General features: G+C 37.1%; 1 non-coding gene across 1 annotated transcript; it reads right to left on the reverse strand.

Moving 5' to 3' along the window:
• Positions 1-4,601: 4,601 nt before the first annotated feature.
• LOC123388503 lies at positions 4,602-4,708 on the reverse strand. Its single transcript, XR_006603000.1, has one exon. It is a non-coding gene; the product is annotated as a U6 spliceosomal RNA (small nuclear RNA).
• Between the last annotated feature and the right edge of the window lie 3,718 nt (positions 4,709-8,426).

The raw sequence follows: 8,426 nt of genomic DNA on the forward strand, positions 1-8,426 counted from the left end.
CTTAAAAATAAAATCTTTAAAAATAAAACAACAACAAAAAAACAAAAGGACATACTAGTGACTATTGATCAGCTCTCTGGAATTTTATATATTATTTATTTTTTTAAGGTTTTTTTTTTATTCCAGTTCATTCACATACAGTGTAATATTAGTTTCAGGTGTACAATAGAGTGATTCAGACTTCCATATCTCAGCCCGTGCTCACCCAAGAAGCACCCTCCTTCATCCCTGGCACCTATTTAACCATGTGCCCCTTCTCCTCCCCTATGGTCATCAGATTGCTCTCTATAATTACAAGTCTGTTTGCTTTGACTCTCTCAGTCTTTCTCATCTTTTGCCTTTGCTTGATTAGCTTCTTAAATTCCACATATGAATGAAACCATAGGGTATTTGCCTTTCTCTGACTAACTTACTTCACTTAGCATAATATTCTCTAGCTTCAGCCATGTCACTGCAAATAGCAAGATCTCATTCTTTTTTGTTGCTGAATAATATTCCTCTGTGTGTGTGTGTGTGTGTGTGTGTGTGTGTACCAGATCTTCTTTATCCACTCATTGATCACTGGACGCATGTGCTGCTTCCATGCCTTGGCTATTGTAAATAATGCTGCAGTAAACATAGGAGTGCATATATCTTTTCAAATTCGTGTTTTCTTATCCTTTGGGTAAATACTCACTAGTGTAATTGCTTGATGGTAAGGTAGTTCTATTTTTAAAGATTTTATTAATTTATTTGACAGAGATCATAATTAGGCAGAGACGCAGGCAGAGAGACGGGGGAAGCAGGCTCCCTGCCGAGCTGAGAGCCCGATGAGGGGCTCGATCCCAGGACCCTGGGATCATGACCTGAGCCAAAGGCAGAGCTTTAACCCACTGCACCACCCAGGTGCCCTGGTAGTTCTATTTTTAATTTTTTGAGGAACTTCCATACTGTTTTCCAAAGTAGCTATATCAGTTTGCATTCCCACTAACAGTGCACAAATGTTCCTTTCTCTTTTCTTTTTTTTTTTTTAAATTTTATTTTGTTAAGTTAGTCACCATACATCTTTAGTTTTTGATGTAGTGTTCCAAGATTCGTCATTTACATATAATACCCAGGGCTCCATGCAATGTGTGCTCTCCTTAATATCCACTTAATAGAATGAGTCTCACTCATTCCCCCACTCCCCTCACCTCTAAAACCCTCACTTTGTTTCTCAGAGTCCACAGTCTCTCCTGGTTCATCTCCCCCTCTGATTTATCCCAATTCAATTTTCCTTTCCTTCTCCTAATGTCTTCCAAGTTATTCCTTATGCTCCACAAGTAAGTGAAACCATATGATAAAGGGCTTTCTCTGCTTGACTTCTTTCACTCAGCATAATCTCCTCCAGTCCCATCCATGTTAATGCAAATGGTGGGCATTCATCCTTTCTGATGGCTGAGTAATATTCCACTGTATATATGGACCACATCCTCTTTATCCATTAATCTGTTAAAGGACATCTCAGCCCTTTCCACAGTTTGGCTATTGCAGACATTGCTGCTATGAACATTGGGATACATATGGCCCTTCTTTTCACTACATCTGTATCTTTGGGGGTAACTATTCAGTAGTGCAATTGCCAAGTCTTAGGGTAGCTCTGTTTTTAATTTTTTGAGGAATCTCCACACTCTTTTCCACAGTGGCTGCACCAACTTGCATTCCCACCAACAGTGTAAGAGGGTTCCCCTTTCTCCACATCCTCTCCAATGTTTATTGTTTCCTGCCTTGTTAATATTTGCCATTCTAACTGGTATAAGGTGATAACTCAAAGTGGTTTTGATTTGGATTTCCATGATGGCTAATGATGATGAGCATTTTTTCATGTGTTTGTTAGCCATTTGTATGTCTTCATTGGAGAAGTGTCTGTTCATGTCTTCTGCCCATTTTTTGACTGATTATCTGTTTTTTGGGTGTTGAGTTTGAGAAGTTCTTTATAGATCTTAGATATCAGCCCTTTGTCTCTAGTGTCATTTGCAAATATTGTCTCCCATTCCATGGGTTGCCTCGTTGTTTTGTTAACTGTTTCCTTTGCTGTGAAGAGACTTTTGATCTTATTGAAGTCCCAAAAGTTCATTTTCACTTTCATTTTTCTTGCCCTTGGAGATGTGTCTTGAAAGAAGTTGCTGTGGACAATGTCAGTGAGGTTGCTGCCTATGTTGTCCCCTAGGATTTTGATGGATTCCTGTCTCATATTGAGGTCTTTCACCAATTTTGAGTTTATCTTAGTGTGTGGTGTAAGAGAATAGTCGAGTTTCATTCTTCTGTACATAGCTGTCCAATTTTCCTAGGACCATCTATTGAAGAGACTATCTTTTTTCCACTGAATATTTTTTCCTGCTTTGTTGAAGATTATTTGACCACAGAGTTGAGGGTCCATATCTGATCTCTGTACTCTGTTTTTGTTTTGTTTTGTTTTGTTTTTTTAAGTGCACTCCATGCCCAATGTGGGACTTGAACTCACGACCCTGAGATCAAGAGTCGCATATTCTACCAACTGAGCCAGCAAGGCACCCCAAGTGTTCTTTTTTCTCCACATCCTTGCCAACACCTGTTGTTTCTTGTGTTGTTGGTCTTAACTATTCTAACAGGTGTGAGATAATACCCCGTTGTAGTTTTGATTTGCACTTCCCTGAGGATAAGTGATAATGAGCATCTTTTCGAGTGTTTATGGCCATCTGGATATCCTTTATGGAGAAATGTCTGTTCATGTCTTCTACCCAATTTTTAATTGGGCTATCTGTTTTTGGGGTATTGAGTTTTGTAAGTTCTTTACATATTTTGGATACCGACTCTATCAGAATGTCATTTGTGCATGTCTTCTCCCATTCAGTAGGTTGCCTTTTAGTCTTCTTGATTATTTCCTTTGCTTTGCAGAAGCTTTTTATCTTGATGTAGTTCAATAGTTTATTTTTGCTTTTGTTTCTCTTGCCTCAGGAGATATATCTGGAGAAAAGTTGCTATGGCTTATGTCCAAGAAGTTACTACCTGTCTTCTCTTCTAGGATTTTTATGGTTTTAGATCTCACATTTAGATCTTTAATCCATTTTTAATTTATTTTTTTGAGGTATAAGAGAGTGGTCCAGTTTCATTCTTTGGCATGTAGCTGCCCAGTTTCCCCAACACCATTTTTTGAAGAGACTTTTTCCCTTTGGTTATTCTTTCTTGCTTTGTTGATTATTGTATGTTATAATTCTATGTTTATTTCATGCTTTTCTATTCTGTTCCATTGATTTGTGAGTTGTTTTTGTGCCAGTACCATACTCTTTTGATTACTACAGCTTCATAATATAACTTGAAGTCCAGAACTGTGATGCTCCCAGCTTTGCTTTGCTTTGCTTTTTAAAGATTGCTCTGGAAATGTGTAGTCTTTTGGGTTTTGTTTTTTTTTTTTTTTTTTTACGTATTTTAGGATTGTTTGTTTTAGTTCTGTGCAAATGCTGTTGGTATTTTGATAGAGATTACATTAAATGTGTAGATTGGTTTGGGTAGTATAGACATGTTAACAATATTATTTTTCCAATCCATGAACGTGGAATGTCTTTTCATTTCTCCGTGTCCTCTTCACTTTCTTTTATCAGCGCTTCACAGTTTTCAGAGTACAGGTCTTGCACCTCTTTGGTTAGGTTTATTCCTAGGTATCTTGTTATAGCTCTCTAGAATTCTAAAATTGAACTTAAAGTATAATTTTAAATATCATATATAGTAAATGACAAAGGAAATGTTTGTTCTTTTTGACTTCTAATTAAATTTCAGTTCCTTTTTGATGAATTCTGTGGAGGTATCAAATAGGCAGTTGAATATATGAGTCAGTCAGGAGTATAGGGCCTGACAGAAATACAGATTTAGGAGTAAATTTATAAATTTAGATGTATGAGCTATATATATGTATACACAATATATACTTTTATAAATAAACTGTTTTTAGAGGTATGACACTACATAACTTTATCAAGGATTAATGTGTTAATAGAAAAGAGAAGATGCTCTATAAGTATCATTGAATGTAAAGAGACCTAACACACTGCTGGTGAGAATTCAAAATTTTCACTTTTTCTTTAGAGCTCTTTGACAGTCAGAATCAAAAGGTCTTATAATCCATATTTACTGGGGCACCTGGATGGCTCAGTCATTAAGCATCTGCCTTTGGCCCAGGTTATGATCCCAGAGTCCTGGGATTGAGCCCCATATTGGGCTCCCTGCTCAGCCAGGAGCCTGCTTCTCCCTCTTCCGATCCCCTCATTTGTGCCCTCTCACTCTCTCGAACACATAAATAAAGTCTTTAAAAAAAAAAAAAAAGAGTAAGAAAGTCCACATTTATTGATGCATTAAACCAAATCCTTTAAATATTCCCAAAAGAAATATACACTGAAACAGTCAAATATTTGTACATAAAGATGTATTTTGTGGCATTATGTATAAAAGAGAAAATAGGAATAATCCTAAAATCCTAGAATCTCAAGAATAGTCATATATTATGAAATATTTGGCATCAGTGAAATTTTTTTAAATTTAAATTTTAGTTAACATATAGTGCAATATTGGTTTCTGGAGCAGAATTTAGTGATTCATCACTTACATACAAAAATATGAAATGTTTCACAAATTTGTGTTTCATCCTTGCACAGGGGCCATGCTAGTCTTCTCTATATCATTCTAGTTTTAGTATATGTGCTGCCAAAGGAGGCACCGGCCGTAAAGAAATTTTAATTAATGTTTCAAAAATATTTAAGGATATGGAAAAATAAAGCAGAAAAAACAAAACAGCTTCAAGGAACTGATCACGTAGTAGAGATATATGCACATAAATAATTAGTTTAATGATTAAGGTCAAAGCAGAAGTATCTATATAATACTGAAGAAGCAAAAGAGTAAATATTTAAATGTCTAGTGTGAGGGTGTTTGAAGGCAGACTCTCAGAGGAGATGGCCTCTAAATTGAAAATATGAATGAATAGAATGGATAGGAATGGTTCAAGCAGAAGAAACAACATATGCCAAAGCATAGAGCATAGAATAACATGGTATATTGATGAAACTTTATGAAGCTCAATATTATTAAAGGAAAAACTATCAAAATAGGTGAAGATGAAGGAAGGGAGGTAGTCAGGGACAAATCATACAGTGCATCAAGTAGCATACAAAGATCTAGAATTTATGACAAGGTCAGTGGGGTATGGAATTAGTGAAACATTTTCAGTAGGGATATGACAAGTCAGATTTAAATATAACCCTATTATCTTCACACATTGCAGGGACATAAATATTTCTTGAGGAAATTAGACATAAAATCAAATATCCAATTTGATGTATTCTTTTTTTAATTTATTTTTTAAATAAACATATAATGTATTTTTATCCCCAGGGGTACAGGTCTGTGAATCGCCAGGTTTACACATTTCACAGCACTCATCATAGCACATACCCTCCCCAATATTCATATCTCCACCACCCTCTCCCGTCCCACCCCCAGCAACCCTCAGTCTGTTTTTTGAGATTGAGTCTTTTATGATTTGTCTCCCTCCCAATCCCATCTTCTTTCATTTTTTCTTTTCCTACTCCCCAACCCTCCCACATTGCATCTCCACTTCCTCATATCAGGGAGATCGTATGATAGTTGTCTTTCTCCAATTGACTTATTTTGCTAAGCATAATACCCTCTAGTTCCATCCACGTCGTCGCAAATGGCAAGATTTCATTTCTTTTGATGGCTGCGTAGTATTCCATTGTATATATATACCACATCTTCTTTATCCATCAATTTGATGTATTCTTGCTTTACTCCTGCCTCTTCGATAACACATTGCTCTCTCCCAGCTGTCTAAACTAACATGCTTCAGGTCGCCTCCAGGATCTCTTCAGTAATGTCTATTATCAGGAGCAGAACTATGTTGCATAGTGTCCTCCAAGTAAGCCTGTTGTGAAGCTCATCCATGGATGGCAATACAATGTGTCACTGCCCTCCAGATGCAAGACTGAAACTAACTACTGCTATGGTCCAAGGTCATATGCCCAGAACTAAGACAGTAGCAGTAAGTAAGTCTTGAGAGAAGGAAATGGATTGAAGAAATATATAGAGACGGAAGTTGGAATGGATGGGATGGCTAGCAGCCTGAGAACCAAGGAGGGCAATGGTAAGTTTAGTTCGGGAGCTATTCTACCAAACAGCATTTAAACCAGTGGTTTCCAAATTTGGCTGCGCATTGGAATCAGTGGCTGAGCTTTGCAACAATACATATTCTAGAACATCACTCTTGAATTTTCAGATTCAGTACTCCTAGGGTGTGAAACAGGTATCCGCATTTTAAGTAAGCTCCAAAGGTGATCAGAATGCACAACCCGAATCGGAACTTTTACTGTAGAATACTGCTCCATTCAGAGTTACTGGAGTATTAACTAGCACATAAATGGATACAGAAAAAAATGTCTTGGTTATGATCCCATGGCTCCTGTTGTTGCAAGTGTATTTAGTAGAAATCTGAATATTCCCTTCCATTGCTATTCTGAGCAGATGTTCATTCCTCATTCATGAGAAATTAGGGTTTGAATATCCTGCACCTGTTGCCAAATCTTACCAATGGCAGATTCTCAACTTCTTTCTCTATACATCTATTAATCCAGTTCATAATGATTTCTTTTATGTTTAGCATGTGCTTTTCCTGGCACAGGAAGATGTCCTCTATATAAGCCTAACTTTGCACATACACAGATGATTCTATTAGTTACTCAGCAGATGTCCAAGACAATGGTTTTCCACAAGAGAACTGTATCCTGAAGATTAAACCATTTTGCCTTGAAAAGTGGCCAAAATTTTAATTCTAAGTTATTAAAAACCCTGTGAAGAAGTTGTATGTATAATGCACACAGTGTGACTCAGATTACCAACTGTGGAGAATATTTGGTGAAAAACAAACATATTGATTTGTTGATAACTGTTCCCCAAAGTGGTGCTTCTCCATATGAAAGATATGATTGCTTTAGATAGGTTGAACTGGTAAATTTGCTCTTCCCAGACGTTTTAGTAGATCTCTACTTACTTTTGCCAACCGTTCACTGGGGTGGTCACTAGATGTTCTCTTACATGGTACCAACTCTTGAGGCTTACATAACCTCTCTTTAGACATTAGTTAGTGGTGGATACAGAGGTAATGACTGTACTTGTATTTTTTAAAAAATAAACTCAATATTAACACATCTTACCAATAATCTTGAACTATATTGAAGGATGATCAAAACCTCGCCTGTTGCAGTAGCACTGCCAACAAAAACCAGATTCCACTGAAGACCTTTCTCTTGTACCTGTTGGTAAATTGTCTTGTATATATACCCTGGAAGCATGTGCTTCCCAACTTCCTTCATACTTAGGAATCAGGGGGAGCAAGCTCATCTGGGCACTTTTGATTTCTAACAGTTTTGTTGACAAATGAATTCACAGCTGGATTTGAAGGGTGTTGTTCTTAAAAGGGGTAGCACGAGGGAGATCTCAGGCATGGCGAAATAGTTCTGTATCTTAACTAAGGTGGTGCTTTTACCAATCCACATGATGGGATCGAATGACAAAGAGCTATACTTACACATCATATCAATATCAATATCAATTCCCTGGTTTTGATACCATACGGCCCAGAAGATGTAGCTGTTGAGGGAGATGGGGTGAAGGGTACAGAGGACCTGTATGTACTTTCTTTGCACCTTCCTCTGAATTTATAATTATTTCAAAATAAGTTGAAAAGAGAGCTCCTTGTCAGAGTCATTGTCCATGAGAGAGCAACAGCCCCAAGCAGTGTGAGAGACTGCTTCTTCTAGAACTGACGTTGTCTGCTTTGTCTGCGTTTCGGCCAGCACATACCAATGAGCCTGTCTCTTCACTCAGTTCTTTGCCTTGTATTTTGTCGATGCATAGCCTTCGCAATTCAGGCCCAATTTCTACCTTAATATTTTTTCTTGTTCAATCCATAATGCCTAACAGTGTCTGGCCCGTGGCAGGCATTTTTGGCTGAATGAACAGAGGAAGGAAAGATGGTCTTATCTATCCTCCTAGAACTCTGAGTTCCTTGAGGGCTAGAACAACAGATTCATCTATGTCGGCAAAACATCTAGCACAGTAGGCATTCAGTGAATGTTTTTGGAAGTAATAAATGGAATGTTATAAAATCAGTGAGGATTATTGTTATTAACATTTTAAAGGCTCTAACTATCCTCCGCTAAAAGGAAGTTTTCATAATTTTTATCGACTTCACCTTTCTTTTTAAGATCTTTTATACTTTTTTGAACATAACTGAGGGCAACCTATTTTTAGCGAAGTAGTATTCTTCTGTATGTATGCCTATAAAATGGTAGTTTTCTAAGATAAGAGAATTATATTCAAAGTTGTTCTTGCAAATCACATCCTGCAGAGATTCTAGATGG

This window comes from Mustela putorius, unplaced genomic scaffold (genome assembly GCF_011764305.1).
Source record: "Mustela putorius furo isolate JIRA1106 unplaced genomic scaffold, ASM1176430v1.1 tig00003899_pilon_pilon_pilon, whole genome shotgun sequence".
Taxonomy (NCBI): Eukaryota; Metazoa; Chordata; class Mammalia; order Carnivora; family Mustelidae; genus Mustela; species Mustela putorius.